This window comes from Podarcis bocagei (genome assembly GCF_964188305.1).
Source record: "Podarcis bocagei genome assembly, chromosome: Z".
Lineage (NCBI taxonomy): Eukaryota > Metazoa > Chordata > Lepidosauria > Squamata > Lacertidae > Podarcis > Podarcis bocagei.
This window is the reverse complement of record NC_138140.1, coordinates 48,023,073-48,041,279: the sequence shown is the minus strand read 5'-3', so window position 1 is coordinate 48,041,279 and position 18,207 is coordinate 48,023,073.

Here is an 18,207-nt window from a genome sequence, read left to right as displayed (position 1 = left end):
TTTGCCCCAGAGAAAGATGAGCCCTCCCAGCTCTCACCTGGGAGCTTCCCTTTCTTCCCCCAGCCTCTCACCCTGGGAGATTTCCCCTTCCCTGCCTCTCACACAGAGTCTTGCCAATGCGGGTGTGACTTTAGTCTCACCTGCACAATGCATCCAATGAATGCACATTTTATTTATTTTGTGCATTCATCTTCCTCCTTCCATCCTGAGACTCAACGTATGGTCCCTAGGTGGTCTTGCATTCCATCACTGACAGGGGGTAAACCTTATTAAGGTGGCTGCATAATGTTCCTTTATGCAGTTGTGCAAACGACATGAAATGGCCTGAGACTATTGACTCATGTAGCTCAGGAACATCTATTCTGACTTGCTAGCTCTCCGGGGCCTCTCATTACCTGCTACTTTTGTTTTTTTAACCAGCGATGGTGGGGGTTGAACGCAAGACCTTCTGCATGAAAACCGCATGCTGGATCACTGGGCCTCAGCAAGTCGGTAAACGTGCTGCAGAACATGTGTGAAGGAGTTCTGAATTATCACAACTCTCTTTCCTACCCTTAGTGGTTACTAGATGATGTCAAGGCATCCACAACCAGCTCCTCCCAAACCTGAGCAGGAGTTGCTTAAGCTGAGGAGACAGATCAGGGTCAGGAACTTTATAGGACCTGGTAAAAACTGACTGGCTCCTTAAGCAAGCTGATCATTGCTGAATTGGTTGATGCAGTACCACTCTCTGGCCACCATGGCAGTGCTGCTGCACAACAACCCAGTGGTTCCCTCCTTCAGCAGGCAGCCAGGACATCAGGCGCTTGGATCCCACTGCTACTACACTAGTGACCTGAAGGTCACTATGCTATGTGCATCCAGTTAAGGTCAGCAGCAGACCCATTCGGCAGCCAGGTTGCTCACCGAGGCAAGACAGTTTGAACATATTACACCAATCCTGGCCCAACTGCACAGGCTTCCAAAGTGCTGGTTTTGACCTATAAAGTCTTAACTGACTCAGGACCACAATACCTCAAGGACTGCATATGAACTGATCTGGACTCTGAGATCATCTGAGGTCCTTCTTCATGTGACTCCTCCACATGAGGTCTGGAGGGTGGCAACACGAGAAAGGGCCTTCTCTGCAGTGGCTCCTCATTTGTGGAATGCTCTCCCCAGCAAGGCTCGCCTGGCACCTTCAATACATATCCTTAGGTTCCAGGTGAAAATGTTCCTCTTCAACCTGGCCTTTGGTTGATAACATCCTTTTAAATATGTTGTAGGTTTTTATTATGTACTTTGTTTCTTTTATCTTATATTTTTTATGTTGTGAACTGCCCTAAGATCTACAGATGAAGGGCAGTATTCAATTTTAACATTTATTTATTTATTTTACATTTATTTAGGTGATCTGTATACCATTATTTGCACAAGCCACAATATGGTTTACAACAAAGTCAAGCAGGATGACGCATAGACTCCAAAAAACAACATAATCCTTAAAATAACGACACAACCCGAAATAAATAATTATGTAGTGATTACTAATAGCAGCAGAAATAGTTGATCCATCAGTCTAATTTAATAATTGATCCATTTGTCTGAATAAAGGGAGGGACAGTGCCTGCCGAACGTCTCCTGCTAGGGAGTTCCACAGGGCAGGTCCTGCTACATTAAATTCTCAGTCCCTATTGACAATCAGGCAAACCTCTGGTGTGTGGGGAGCTATTAAGAGTCCCCTTCAGAGCATCTCAGTGATTGTTGGAGAATGATGGCCTTTTTCTTGCAACTTTAGCAAATTTGCTCCTCCCAAACCACTGAATGAACTGAAAGACAGTTCTCTTTCGAGATTTACAAATTCCGTGATGCAGTTCTCCAGCCACACAGAATGCAAACAGAGATGTTTACACTGGTGAAAAGGCTTTGGGGAAAGCACACATTGGTGAAAATTATGTACTGAACACAAATTCTGTTGGGGGCAGGCCAGTACATTTTGGCACCTCAGGCACACCTCAGAATGGCACTCCCTTGCCAGGGAAGAAGGGGTGAGTGAAGCTCTACATCAAAAACAAGGGGGGGGGGGGATAAAGATCTGCACCACGAACAAGGCACCCTAGAGATGTGCTTAGCCTGTTCTAGAAACTAGGATTTTAGTGTTGCAGCTCCAGTTCTCCAGATTCAATTACCAGCCAAAATCAGCCAGGTGCCTAGAGTGATGGTGTTCAGCAGTCTGCTGAAGACAGTTTTGATTAGGGAGGTTTTCTCTGAGGTGCAGCCCATTTGTTTATGGAAAGTCAATTTTATATCTGATGGAATGATTTTGTGCCCCCTAAGAATTTTGTGCCCTGGGCAATGTCCTCTGTGGCTTTCCCCATGCTGTGCCACTGCAAGGGGGTTCTGCTTAGCCCTGTTGAGAGACTCCTCCTCTATGAATTCGTTCAACTCCCTTTTCACACCATCTGACTGTGACTCCCCTGCCCACCCGCACAGAACCGTAGCTAGGTGATCTTGCGCCCCTGGCAGAACCACCCAAATTGCGCCCCCCAGCCATGGACAAATTAGCTCTTCTTTCCGCCTCTCCTCCAACCCCCCCCCCATTCAATTCACTCTCCGTTTAAAACCATTTATTATGAGGCAATAATCAATATTTATACATTTAAAGTGGTATTATACTGTATTACTTTAAGCAGTCAAGGCTTACCCCCAAAGAATCCTGGGAGCTATAGTTAAGGTTGCTGAGAGTTGATAGGAGACTGCTAGTCTCTTCACAGAGCTACAATTTCCAGAGTCGGTTATCAGTCAATTCCTCTTCCCAGTTAAGAGGAATAGAGGCCTCCTAACAAATGCTCAGCACCCTTGACGAACTACAGTTCTCATGATTCTTTGGATGAATGTTTAAAGTGCTACGATGCTGCTTTAAATTCACAGTGCTATGCCAGTGACCACCATCACCACTTGTGGCAGCAAATGTCATAGAATAAATTCTCTTTCTGTGTAATTTGTTTCCTTGGCCCATGCTGAATCCACTGCCCCTCCACTTCAATGGATAATCCTGGGTTTCAGTACTATGAGAATCCCTCTCGCTGCCATCCTCTGTCCATACCATTGGTTGAAATGGGTCAGCTTAGAGGGGAAACATTGATGCCTGATTTTGCCAGCTACCTAAGCTGTCCCTGAGTCTCCACCCACTTTGAACAAGCCAGATGCCCTCCATGCCTTCAGATGAGCCAGATTCATGGGCATATATTAGCATCACTGGGAAGAGAGATGCTGAGCAGAGAAGAGAGAGAGAGAGAGAGAGAGAGAGAGAGAGAGAGAGAGAGAGAGAGAGAGAGAGGTGGACCGTGTCTCTACGTGTTTTTGGTGCTAATCTAAGGGCTGGACCAACTCCCAGTCCCTGGGTCACTTGTATACAAAGTTCCCATTGTGAATCCAGGACTAAGATGGCAGCCTCTTACGGCTGCTTTGAAAGTATGCATTTTTTTTAAAAAAAGAAAACTTGTGTATGCATAAGCCTCTTATTTAATGAATGATTCCCTTTGTGTTTACATGTTCCACAATCCGTGGAACAAATAGGGCTTAGTCACTGGAGAGTGAAAACTTGGAGTCCTCTGGGGAGAAAGATAGAAAGAAGGTGAAAAGGAGGGGAGGAAAGGTTGGCCGGTGGGAAGAAAGCAGAGAAAGCCCAAACAGAAGAAGGTCTTTGCTTGAGGTGGCAGAAAATGAACCACGTTCCAACCTTACCTGGTCATGGCTGTGGCTGTGGGATTTGACTCACTTATGCTCAGGAAATGGGATGATGCTTCAGATTTGACACCCAGACCTGGCTGAAATCCAATTGGCTCACCAGGAGGCTGGAGGGGGGAATGAATTAATTAGATCACACTATTCAGTTGGTGGGGGGTGTTGAGAAGAGGGGAGAAGGAGTAAGGGGGGAGGGAAATGACTTCAGGCTGGTTTGCATTGGAGTTTTGAAATTCAAGTGGCCTTAGGCAGATCACCTACTTAACATTCACCCCAGTATCTGTTTGAAAAACAGTGCCAGTTCCAGCACTGGGGTGTGCCCTTCCGCAAGGCAACCACAGTGGTCTCCCATAACCTGGAAGGAGCAGATCTGGCAAAGGAAAGCTGCGTATACCTGACTTTATGCTCTAGAATCAACGGAGGCTGTCCTTGCTTTTTCCTATGTAGCCTGCATACGAGCGAGCCCTAAACAGCACTTTGCCCTGGAGCAGCTCTTCTTGAGAAACTGGTTTTATTGTGAAAGTAAAAGCTCATGGCAGATTTATTCTGCGTTGCCCCATGGCCACTCCATTTGAAAACAGAAAGGAACAGCAATTGGGGGTAGGGGGTGAGATCTAGCCACAGCTGCCCATTAACGTTGTGGGTGGGCGTGTACCATCTAGCTGAGTATTGTCTAAACTGACAGGCAGAAACTCTCTAAGATTTCATGGGGTAGGCATAGTTCTGTTCCATCTTCTGTTCTGGAGATACTGAGCTGCAGCCCTTTCCCATTATTATGTTAGGCTACTTGTCCTTTACTAGGTTTGGGGCCAGAGTAAATCCCTGGCCTTGCCATTTCTGGTCATGGCTCTGTGCTGTTGTTCTAAAAATATTGTTTTGGCACAATTTAATCCACCCTTCCTCCAAGGCAACAGAAATAACCCCACCCCTATTTTATCTTCGTCAGCACAGATATAGGTTAAGCTCAAAGAGAGAATGTAAGGCGGTCACTTAACACCCCGTTATAAAAGAGGTCACAGATTTGCATTAAAATGTCCTTATTCCATTTTGCACTTACGTATAGAAATGTAGAAAGAATGGTTAAAATTTAAATAGAAATGTAATACATGACTAAAAGAGAAATTCGAACTCAGGTCTCTCCAGCCACAGTCCAGTATGTTCATCATTACCCAACCCTGCATATTTGAAATGGCTCTGTTGAAACACTCTTTAAAGAGGATAAGGAAAAGAAATATTTGCTGTTATATATATTTCCTGGGTGATTTTTTTTGTTTTATTTTATAGCCAGGACATGATGGGGTCAGAGAGAAATGTGTCCAAAAAGTACTGGATTCATATTATTATTATTTTTAGAGTTGTCATCAATTCCAAATGAAACTCATTATAAATTAGTTCTCAGCCTCTATGATTGCTTTATAAGAGCAACTGAAGAGACCCTCCTGTATTAATTAGCAGCCGGTGCATTTTTTAGGGGCAGAAATTACCGTATGAGGCGCCCCTTCTCTTTGGGAGCTGAAAAGCTCCGGGTTATCATTTTCTTTTAATCCTCCATCTAGAAGCGTGAATTATTTTTGTATTTCCATATTTCTCAAGTAGCACTTAATTTAATCTTGGCCCCATTTCCTTCAATAAGCCATTGTTGCATCTTTTTAAAGCTGGCCTGCTCCCTCCTCCCGGCTCATATACCCATGAAATTGGTTTAATGAAGCATAAAAGTATGAAGCATTAACAACAGTGGAATCCGCGTGGTAGCACTTCATTTTTCAGGTCCACTCACATTTCCTACCTAATTTATAAAATCAGCGCACAAATGATTTTTATCACAGCCATAACATCAGTATAAATGACTGCCTTCCTCGGGACATGGCAGTTTGTCAAGCCTTTGAAATGATATCTATTAGCCGAGATGGAGTGGGAGGTTGGGCAGGGAGGAAGAGCCTCTCCCCCCTGCGAGATTTTAGTGTGGGACACTTAGAAGTGAGAAACCCAACTAAGTGTGCTATTTGTGGACTTCCCAACCTGCTTGGACTCTGAAGGAAGAAAGGATCCTAGAATAGATGTGTCTTTAGTCTGATCCAGTAGAATTACGATTCTTACTTCAAAATCAACAGTTGGACAATACTTTTTTTTTTAAAAAAAGGACTAGGGATAAGGGAGGAATTCAGTTCTGTTCACATTTAAAGGAGAACCTTTCTGAAACAATTTGCGAAATGGAAACACAGCCTTCCTTCAAAATTTGCACCCTCAGAATTTGGTAGCGCAGTGCTCCAGCCAAGTAGTGTGTTCCAAAATGCATATGCTACATTAAAGGGTGCATGAAGATGCATATCAGTGAAGATAACACACCCCAAAATCCATTATATTAGGTGAATTTGCACTGCAAAAAATTGCTTACATTAGGCAAAATTGCCTACAAATATGTAGGCCGTAGGAGAAAATTGCACTAAAAATAGTGATGAATTTTCATGATGTTTTTAAAGGGTGGGGCGGAATGCAATCGACACAGAAGAGCTGATATTGGAAAAGGAGTAAATGAGAGAAACAGAAATTGACCCATTCACCCATCCTTAATTAAGGGCAATCAGAATGTCACAGATAGCACCACAACAGGCAAAATGTTATACAAAACATGAGTTGGCAGCGAATGAGGAAACCGTGAAACAGCAGCAGCCAAAAAATGCAAACTAGGATGAAGTGTGCAAATAAGGCTTGGTTGAAGAGGAATGTTTACACCTGGTGCTGTAGCTCTGTGAATGGGTGGACTATGGTTCCCAGGATTCAGGAAGCCATGAGAGTTAAAGTGGTATAAATGTGTATAAAGAGGAATAGTGGACATAGCAACATTACCTTTTGGACTGGACCGCCTAGTGAATGAGACACCGACACTACCAACAGAAGAAGAGCAGGCATTGGGTGCAGTTGGAGGAAAATTAGAGTAATTACATCATGGCACTGCAAGTATTAAGCTGGAATGTTAATGGACTGAACTCCCCGGAAAAAAGGCGGAGAGTCTTTCATTTACTGAAAAAAGAACAATTGGACTTGATTTGTCTGCAAGAAACACATGTGATAAGGCTACATAGGAAGATATTGAGTAATAAAAGACTGGGCCAAGAATTTATTTCATCAGACAAAGTTAAAAAAAGAGGAGTAGTCCTTTATGCAAGAGAGAGCCTATCACTGAAATTTATATTTAAAGATGACCAAGGAAGATTTGTTGCAATTGAAATTCAATCACAAGGAGAGAAATTTTTGATAGTAGGTATTTATGCACCAAATGAAGGAAAATCGGAATTTTTCAAGAAGTTACATGAGACCCTGATGGACTATATGGATTACAATATGATTCTGATGAGAGATATGAATGGAGTGGTGTCTACAAACATGGACAAGGCACAGAGACAGGTAGTCACCAAGGATGGTAGACTACCAAAAACTTTTTTTGACATGACTGAAAATATGGATTTAGTTGACATCTGGAGAACTAAGAACCCCGTGGGAAGAGAGGGAACTTTCTTCTCTGAGGCTAAAATGACATGGACAAGAATTGACCAAATTTGGGTAACTAGAGAACTGGCTCCAAAGACTAGTAAAGCGGAAATCTGCCCCAAAACTTGCTCTGACCATAATGCTGTGAAGATGGAAATGAAACTGACACCAATTGGTTCCTTTAGATGGAGGATGAATGATACTTTGTTTAGGAATGAAGAAGTGACTAAAGAAGGCCCAAAAAACTTTGAGAGACTATTTTGAGATAAATATGAACACCACTGTGGAAAAAAGAGTAATCTGGGACGCAAGCAAAGCGGTTATGAGAGGATTTCTGATACAACAGAATGCAATTAAGAAGAGAATTCAAAATGAGAAAAAAGATAAAATCCTGGGGAAAATAAAGGAAGGAGAGAAGAAACTGAGGGTGAAACCAAAGTCGCAGGAGATTTTGAAAGAGATAAAGTTATATCAAGTACAATATATGAAAATGACGAATGAGGAAATAGAATGGAAGATTAAACAGATGAGACAAAAGACATTTGAATTGGCAAATAAGTGCGGAAAACTGTTGGCTTGGCAAATGAAAAAAAGACAAAAACTTAATACCATTACGAATTTGGAAGTGGAAGGAAAGAATATACAGAATCCAGTGGAAATTAGAAAGTGCTTCCAGAGGTATTTTAAGCAACTATATACACAGGAGACGCAGAAAGAAACGGACATTGATAGATTTTTGAAAACTAATGGACTACAAAAAATCTCTCAGGAAAATAAGTTAATGCTGAATTACAAAATAACGGAGCAGGAAGTAGAAGGGGCCATTCAGAATATGCAATTAGGTAAATCCCCAGGACCGGATAGATTGACTTCAAGATACTACAGATCTCTGAAAGAATGGTTAATACAACCTTTAAAGGAAGTCTGTAATGAAATACTGGAAGGGAAAAGGCCACCAGAGTCGTGGAAGGAAGCTTATATTACACTTATACCGAAAACAGAGACTGAAAAGACACAGCTCAAGAACTACCGCCCCATATCACTGCTTAATGTGGATTATAAAATTTTTGCAGATATTTTGGCTAAAAGATTAAAAAAGGTGTTAGCAGAAGAAATTCATAAAGATCAAGCGGGCTTTCTCCCGGGCAGACACTTGTCTGACAATACGAGGAACATAATTAATATCTTAGAAAAACTACAAGTGAAAATTAATACTAAAGCAGTTCTGATATTTGTGGACGCGGAGAAAGCCTTTGACAATATTTCTTGGAGTTTTATGAAGAAGAATTTACAGGGGATGGGGGTTGGTCAAGGTTTTGAAAATGGTATAGGTCCAATTTATTCAGAACAAAAGGCTAAATTAATTGTGAACAACGTAGTGACGAAAGAATTTAAGACTGAGAAAGGAACACGACAAGGTTGCCCAATCTCTCCATTGCTTTTTATATCGGTCCTGGAGGTTTTGCTAAATATGATTAGAAGGGACCAATTGGTTAAAGGTATACAAGTGGGAGCTAAACAGTACAAACTGAAAGCATTTGCTGATGATTTGGTATTGACTTTACAGGAGCCAGAATCTAGCACTAAAAGAGTACTGGAATTGATACAAGAATTTGGTCAGGTAGCAGGCTTTAAGTTGAACAAGATGAAAACTAAGGTTTTAGAGAAAAATCTAACTGTGATTGAGAGAGATAAGTTTCAGAAGGAGACAGGATTAACACTGGTTAAGAAAGTGGAATATTTAGGGGTTAACATGACTGCTAAGAACGTGAATTTGGGACTTCCGGGTTGGCGCCATCGCCGAATGGCGGATTCCCTCCGAGCTCCGGAGGGAGTCTGCTCGACAGGGCAACGCGGGGACCCTTAAAAACCACAGGCGCAGATGCCCGTGGACCTGGTGACTCGACGGGCACCGTTAGCGCCCCGCAAAGGAGCCTTTTTAAAGGCTACGGAATGGGGGACGGGGAGCGACGTGGTGCTGTGAGTCCACTGCTTCCCCTGCCGAGCGAAGCCGCATGCCATTCGTCGGAGAGCGCTGACTTCTTCCTTTGAAAATTTGGACTAAAAACTAAGAACAACAACTTTGGAAAATTGGACTAAAAACTAAGAAGAACAACAACCCGTGAGTAATTTGGAAACTGGATTAAAATTATTTCCCTTTTTGTGGATTCGGCACGAGCGGGGGAGGTGCAAAGAGGAAGTCTGTCTCCCCCCCATTGTAAACATTTTAAAGCAAGGATTTGACAACTAAGGTCGAGAGAAAAGTCTTTTTTTCCTTTTTGGATAAAAGTTATTAATTCCACGGATTTAAAAATATAAGTTACTGTGCTGGAGGATAAGAGTTTATTTTTTGATCAAGTGCCACCCTTCCCGGGACCGGGAGTGATCCGCGAGAGGAGCCTGCTGAGGAGATACAGAAGATTTTGACAGCTGTCAAATTAGCTGTCAAAGTCGGAAAAATAGAAAGCTTTGGTTTTGCCGGTTATATTGTTACAAGCTGTTGAAAATAAAGAAGGACTGAAACAAATTAATTTGACTTTTGGACTGGAAGTGAAAGGAATACTAAACAACCAGAATCTCTCTAGAGGGGGGTTCACGGACATTACAAGAATGGAAATAGGCCGGAGAATACTGGCTGATTTGGATGAGGTTGTTTTTCTCATGAGAAAGCTGCGAAAGATGTATGAGCAAGGTCATGTTTTGTCTACAAGTGCTACAAATTTGGAGTCAACAGCAAACATATCTGTTGAGCTGGAAAAGGACTTGACGTACAAAACCCAGGCAGCTGGACAAGAAAAGATACTAGAGATTGAAGAGGAGAAAGAGATATATGCCGAACAGGAGGAGCAGAAAGGAGGGGCTGAAATGTTACAGAAGGCAAATGAGAGCTGGAGGCCTGCCAAGATGGGTTTAAAAGAAAATAAGGATTGGAAGAGGAAAATTTGGTCTGAACTTAGAAGTGAGGAATGGAAAGATCCTCTTTTGTGGGGATCTGAAGATCTAGGGACTATTAATTTGATCAAGGTGGAAGCTGGAGCTTTTTGGACATTTGGATTTAAGAAACAGAACTTGAGCTCCACCTTTAAACAAGGAGGCCTGGCTGGAAGGAACATGGACATTATAGAGAGAGTGCCCCCCTTCGAGACTGGGTGCTAAATACAAGGGACCTACAAAGAAGCTGGCGGAAAGGGACTGAGAGAGATTTCAGAGCCTCAGACGTGAGGTTACCAGGCTATCAATAGATGGACTAATGGACTATGGTTTTGGGATCAAAACCGGGGGAGGGAGGGTGGGGTTTGGAATCCAAAGGGGGTTTGATCTTTTTTATTCTTTGTTTAATTTTGTGTTGATATTAGTATAAGAAGGGGGAATTTGTGGAAGGGAGATAGGGTCGACCTTAGAAAAAGTTCTCCATAAACGATTGAGGTATATAAGTTAAAAATTGATATATAAATGGAATTAAATATAATAATGAATTAAGGTTAAAAATTTAATATAAATAAATATAATAACAAATTAAGGTTAAGAAATTAGAGATAAGAACTTGTTGGATAAATATTTGGACTTGGAATACAAGAAGGGGAGGTGAGGGGAAGTCGTGGAAAAAAGTTATTGAAAATGGGATTGTAAAGGATGAATCCTTTTTTTCTTTTTTCTTTTTCTTTTTTGTATTATTCGAAATTTTAATAAATATTACTTTTAGAAAAAAAAGAACGTGAATTTATTTAAGGATAACTATGAAAAATGTTGGACTGAAGTGAAAAAGAACTTAGAAATATGGTCAAACTTGAAGTTATCACTGTTAGGCCGAATTGCTGTGATAAAAATGAACATATTGCCAAGGATGCTGTTTCTGTTTCAAACATTGCAAATTTTGGACAAAATAGACTGTTTCAAGAAGTGGCAGAGAGACATCTCTAGATTTGTCTGGCAGGGCAAGAAGCCTCGAATAAAATTTAAGATATTAACTGATGCTAAAGAAAGAGGTGGATTCACCCTGCCAGACCTTAAACTTTATTATGAATCAGCCGCTTTTTGTTGGCTGAGAGAATAGATGCTTCTTGAAAACACTGATGTGTTGGATTTGGAAGGTTTCAACAATGTATTTGGTTGGCATGCATATCTGCAGTATGATAAGGTTAAAGCACACAAAGCATTTAAAAACCATATTGTCAGAAAAGCACTGTTTAATGTCTGGATAAGATATAAGGACTTGCTAGAAAATAAAACCCCAAGATGGCTGTCACCAATGGAAGCAAAGGCTCAGAAAAAACTCAATATGGAGGCCAAATGGCTGAAGTATTGGGAAATTCTGGAACAAGAGGGAGACAGATTAAAACTGCAGAGTTTTGAAAAATTAAAAAACAGAGTGCGAGACTGGCTCCATTATTATCAAATAATGGAGGCATATAATTTGGACAAAAAACTAGGCTTCCAGGTGGAAAAATCAAAATTGGAAACAGAATTGTTAGACCCCAAAGTTAAGAATCTGTCAAGAATGTATAACTTGCTGTTGAAATGGAATACTCAGGATGAAACGGTGAAATCTGCTATGATTAAATGGGCACAAGATGTTGGACATAACATTATGATGGCTGACTGGGAACAGTTATGGACCACAGGTATGAAGTTTATGGCATGCAATGCCTTAAAAGAGAATTTAATGAAAATGATTTACAGGTGGTACATAACACCAGTCAAGCTTGCAAAAATCTATCATTTGCCCGATAATAAATGCTGGAAATGTAATGAGACTGAAGGTACATTCTTCCACCTTTGGTGGACATGCCCAAGGATTAAGAACTTCTGGGAGATGATTTATAATGAAATGAAAAAGGTATTTAAATATACCTTCCTGAAGAAACCAGAGGCCTTTCTCCTGGGCATGGTCAGCCAATTGGTGCCAAAGAAGGATAGAACTTTCTTTATGTATGCTACAACAGCAGCAAGAATACTTATTGCAAAGCATTGGAAGACACAAGATCTACCCACCCGGGAAGAATGGCAGATGAAGCTGATGGACTACATGGAATTGGCAGAAATGACTGGCAGAATCCGAGACCAGGGAGAAGAGTCGGTGGAAGAAGATTGGAAAAAATTTAAAGTATATTTACAGAAATATTGTAAAATTAATGAATGTTAGAAGGATGCTGGAATGAAGTTATATGGCTTTAGCAGAAATGTTATTAAGAATTAAGTAAAAATAGATTGTTAATGGACCAAAGTGGAAAATTTAAGGTTAGACTGTCTTAAGATAAATTATAGAACGAAAATTGAGAAAGATGGAAAGGATTTGCTGAAATAGCTAATTGAACTAGAATACAAAAAAGGGAGGTGCGAGGAGGTCGATGAAACAAGTAAATGAAAGGTAAAGATACGGAAATATTGGATGTGTTTATAAATGTTTTTGTTTTTCTTGTTGTTTTGCTGTATTGTTTTTTGTTTTTGTTTTTATTTCTGATGTTTTGTAAGGTATTGTTTTGCTTTGTTTAACTTTTTACTGTTTCTTTCTTCTTTTTTCTGTAACTTTCAAACCTCTAATAAATATCATTTTAAAAAAAAAGTGTGTTAAATCTATGTTGTAGATGAGAGCGATGATGAATAAACCAGAATATATCAGTGACTAATGCCCTATTATCATGTTAATAACATGTTGCAGAATAATCCCATAGTAAAATTCCATTCTGGAGGCCCCCTAAATCAAGCATGGGATTTACTAATAATGTGAGTGGTAAATGCAATGTCAACATATATCTGTTGTTGCTTGTGGTTCCGTCAAGCATGCCTTAAACTGATGTATACTGATAGCACCTTGTGGTTGAAGGGAAGAAATGCTTGGAAAAACAAATCAGCGAAGCAAGGAATACCAGGAAAGGGTAGGAACACATTTTTTCAGAAGAGAATGTTTCCTCATAAGCTACTTTTTATGAAGTACAAGCTTTTTATTTATTTTTATTTTAAAAAGAAAGAGATCAAATGTTGGGTTGAGGGACAGGTGCAACATATAAATTGATTAAATGCATCTGTTGTGGTTTTTAAAAAAGCCCTTACAAGATAGCACTGGTTCATCCTTCAGCAGTTTTTGAAACTCTTTAATAACCTTTAATCCAAGTGCTTCCCGGCCCCAAACCCAGATAAGGAGCAGTACCTCAGAAGACTCATTGCCCTTCTTTCTCACACAGATTCTGCTAAAGTAGTGCCAGCACCTTAAGAACATAAGAAGAGCCTGCTAGATTATGCCAATGGCCAATCTAGTCCAGCATCCTGTTTTCACAGTGGCTATGGGAAACAGGTATGCAGGAACTCAGTGCAAGAGCACTCGCCTCACCTGCAGTTTCTAGCAACTGGTATTCAGAGGCATAATGCCTCCTACAGATGAGAGCATAGCCATTGTGGATATGAGCTGTTGATAGCCCTCTCCTCCATGAATTTGTCTAATCCTCTTTTCATAGAATCTTACAGTTGGATGGGTCCCTCCAAAGGGTCATCTAGTCCAACCCCCTGCAATGCAGGAATCTCAACTAAAGCGTCCATGACAGATGGCCACCCAACCTCTGCTTAAAAATATCCAAAGAAGTAGAGTCCATAACCTCCCGAACAGCTCTTACTGTCAGAAAGTTCTTCCTGATGTTTAGTCGGAATCTCCTTTCCTGTAACTTGAAGCCATTGGTTCATCATCCAAGCTGTTTATGCACTATGTATTTTGTTTTATTTTCTTCATTGTTCCAATAAAATAAAAATATGAAAATAACAAGCTCTTCTTCAGATCCCTCCCCCGCCTCCACATTCATTACGCACATTCAATTGATTAATTAATAAGGCTACAATCATCACCCCACTTACTTGGGGGTAAGTCCCACTGAATTTCATATGACTTTCTTCTGAGTAGACATGGTTAGGATTGCACTGTAAATCTATTAACCATGAAGCAAGTCATGGTTATGTTAAGACTCTGAAGAAGCAAGTCATGTTATGTTCTACCAAGCGTGAAAAAAGTGGATAGAGAAAAGTCCCCCCCCCAAAAAAAAATACAAGAACTCGTGGACCTCCAATGAAACTGAATGTTGGAAAATTCAGGACAGAAAGAGAAAGTCCTTTTTTTGCACAGAATTCAAACTATGAAACTTGCCTCCATGGGAAGTAATGGTGACCATCAACTTAGATGCTTTAAAAGAGGACAGGACAAATTCATGAAACCAAAGGCTATTGATGGCTACCAGCCTCAAAGGCTAGGCTCTGACTCCATGGTCAGAGGCAGTATTGCTTCTGAATGCCATTTGGAAACCAGAAGTTCTTGCGCTTCGGTCCTGCTTGCATGTTTCCCACAGGCATCTGGGCCTGTGATAACATGATGTTTGACTAAGTGGACTTTTGGCTTGAATCAGAAGCCTCTTCTCATGTTCTTGTGGGATGTAAAACTGAAGTCAAGTACAACAGTGGACATGTTAGGGGATGTTTTGTACCACTCAGGAGAAGACTTCCTGTTTCCTCCTGAGCTAGGACAGACTTGAAGAGGACACGGCCTGTTGTACTAGCAAGGAGGAGCCCACGGCCTCCATGTTCTGATCAGGGTGTGTTCTCCATTTTGTATGTTGCTGTGTGTTTGGAGAAGTGACTGCTTAGTTGAAATCACTTGGGACTAACTTCTTTATGGAATGCTTCTAGTTCTTATGTAACCTAAACCTGCCTTCAGGGATATGTCTGTAAACCTGAATGAATCTGTGAGTAAACTTCTTTTATATTAATGTTCTTCTTGTGTTTATTCTTTTTAAGAGGGATTAGAAAGGATTTTTCCAGGAAGGAAAATAATAGTAAGACTCAGGTGAGTCAGCAACAAGCTGATCGCTGTGTAATTTAAAAAGGGGGATGTTTGGAACTCTGCTAGAATATGAAACTTGCTAGCGCAAGTTAGGAAGGATATCATTAAATAATATATCCTCTCCTGCCTCCCTAATCATTCCCAACAGTTCTTTGGACAAGGGTCTCACCAGCCTAGGCTTGCCATACATCAGGAAAATTCCTGACCTGTCCTGGTCTTGGGGTGTAAAAATGGTGTGAAGGCAAAATGACAGGGAAAAGCCTGATGTATGGCAATGTGATGGAAAAAGCAGCAGAAAAACAGCTCCAAAAGCTTAAAATCAGTATGTTTGAGGGAGGTTTTCCCCAAAATGCTCAACAATTTTGGTGGATTCCTAAAAAAAGGCTCAACAACGGATGTCAGGAATTTGTCAGGATTGTCCTGGGATTTTCACAGATGTATTCCACCACTGAGCTAGGCTGTAATCCTAAACATATTTAACCAGGGAGTAAGCTCCACCAAACATAGTAGGACTTGCTATTGAGTGGACATGCACCAGAATGTGCTGCAAAATTTGTTTATCTGGGTGATTGCCAGAAGGCTCTTCCTTTTGCTTCCCTACCAAGTAAGAAGTCTGTCAGCTTCATGCTGTCCATTTGCCAAGCAGATGCAAAGGTTATTGACAGATTAAGTGTTTTTCAGATGGAATCAAGTGTCTTGTCACATGCCAAACAAAGAGCCAGACATATGGCCTCTTGTATACACATTACGGAAGAGAAACTTAGCCAACCTGTTGGCAGACAAGGTGTTGAGAACAGACCGTAATAAGTAGGTGAACAAAGCTAAGGCTCTATTGGTACTATACATTAGAAGCAGCACTGTGCCACAACAAACAGGAATAGTCATCCCCAAAGAATTCTGGGACGTGTAGTTTGTTATGGATGTTGAGAGTTGTTAGCTGACCCCCGTTCCCCTCACAGAGCTACAATTCCTAGAGTTCCTTGGGGATAAGGTTGATCGTGAAACCACTCTGAGAAATGTCACTCTGTGGAGGGAAGCAGGTGTCTCCCAACAACTCTCAGCACCTTTAACAAAACTACAGTTCCCAGAATCCTTTGGGGGAAGCCATGACGGTTTAAAGGGGTATCACAGCACTATAAATACATAGTGCAGATGGGGCCTACATTTTTTTGAGATTATATTTTAGATTAACATCTGGGGTCTCGCTGGAAATAACATATCACTGCCAAACCAGTGTTTCTCCAGCAGTGGCCTGGGACCTCCAGTAGTCCTTGAGCTACTTTCAGATGGGCCTTAATGCTTCAACTTGTTTGTCCCACCCCCTAGTCATGCTACAGTCATTTACTTGGACTAGTGTCAGCACCAACAACTCGTTGTGTCCCCACTAAAAGTGTCCAGGAGACAGAGAAGTTTAGGTTGTGGTACTCAAAGGAAGGAAGGTCTTCCTTTTCTGAAGGTAAAGGTTTGGAAGAGGTGTTGAAGGAAATTAGAAAGGGAGATGAGAGGCTGATGTATCAACACCATCTTAGTTCTAAACACCTTAGAACTAATGTAATAAGAGCCTGCTGGATCAGGCCAAGGGTACAGCATCCAATCAGCCACTCTGGGTGGCTCCCAACAGAATATTAAACAGAATAAAACTTCAAACATTAAAAGGAAGTTTACTGCCTCCTGTTTCATAGTTTACCTATGCACTGTGTGGAGAAGTGTTGTTGTTGTTTTTTTAAAAAAAATCTGTCCTGAATCTTCCAAACGAATAGAAAGGAAGAGGAAAGCTGTTTCAGAAAGAAGTGAATGTAAAAAGACCAGAGAGGAAGGATGAAAGGAACTTGCGGTTTCTCCAAGGGCAAGGGGAAATAAGTTACAAGTTGAGTGTGAAAGAAGAAAGGGGGAAGAAATTTCAGGAGATGGATAAAAATACTTTGAAAGTCACATGGGGCCAGGAAGGGAAAATATATATAGAAGAGAAGAGTCTCTGGATCTGTAAATTCTGCCTAAAATACAGAGGCTGAGTCACAATACTGTCAGAGCAAACGGCAGTGCTTAGGTTCAGGAAAGCTGAGCAGTGGAGCTCCTTATCACAAGGATAGCACAGCGGCAAATAATTTAGCAATTTCCAAAGTTGGATTAGGTATCAATAGAAAGTGCTGTCAGTTAATTGCCAAAAGATCGTGTCAAACTTTGCCTCCCTCAGCCACCATCCTTGTGACTGGCTGTGTCCCTGCAGAAACATTTTGTGCCTGACTGGTCACCCTCAGTAATATTCAGCCATCTCAGGAGGGCTCAGAAAGTAGAAACTTTGAGAACCTCTGCTTTGCAACGTTTCCTGAAATTATGATCCTATTATCAGAAATCCTGGGCTCTACTCATGTGATGGGCATAAGTTTAGGATGAGGCATCATAGAACCTGCACACCAACATTTTCTTGAAGCAGAAACACCTTGTGCTGTCACTGTTTCTGAGCGCTCAGCTTTGGAACATACAGTGGAGCGTACAGACCCTTTAATGCTGGTTGGGCTAGAACGCTGGAGACAGGAGCCGTGCTGAAGAAAGGGCGACAGATCTTTAACAACCCACACCAACAATCCTGGTTCACCACACCTCTGGCATTGGGTGGCTTTTTCTTTGCATTAAATAAATAAACAATAAACCAACAAACACTCCCCCCATGGGGGAGTTAATAGGGCTGTTTAAACAAATTCATGCAATGTAAAGTTGAGATATGGAATCTGGGTTGCTATTTTTATTATTATTATTATTATTATTATTATTATTATTATTATTATTATTATTATTATTATTATTTGCAAATGAGGAAGAGGGAGAAGCAATGGCTATGCAGCTCGGTGCCTGAAGGCTCATCTTTCACCATTTTGTGCGAATAGCTTTGTGTGGTGCTCCCCCCCCCCCTCGCTTGGTGCATCCTTAATCAGCCAAACCTTCAGATGCATGACAGTCTGCTTAGCAATATCCAATCACTGTTCGGATTAAAGGTGAAATCAGTCACACAGGCAGAGGAAGCCGACTGCTGCTTCACCACAGTGTGGCTTCTCTAATCGGCCTCCAAGAGACAAAAGATCATAACTGATTTACTCCTACTCCCTGGGGGACAATTTGCTATAGCCTGAAGCAATCAGGAAACATTCTGAATTGCTTTCATGCCCAAGGGAAGA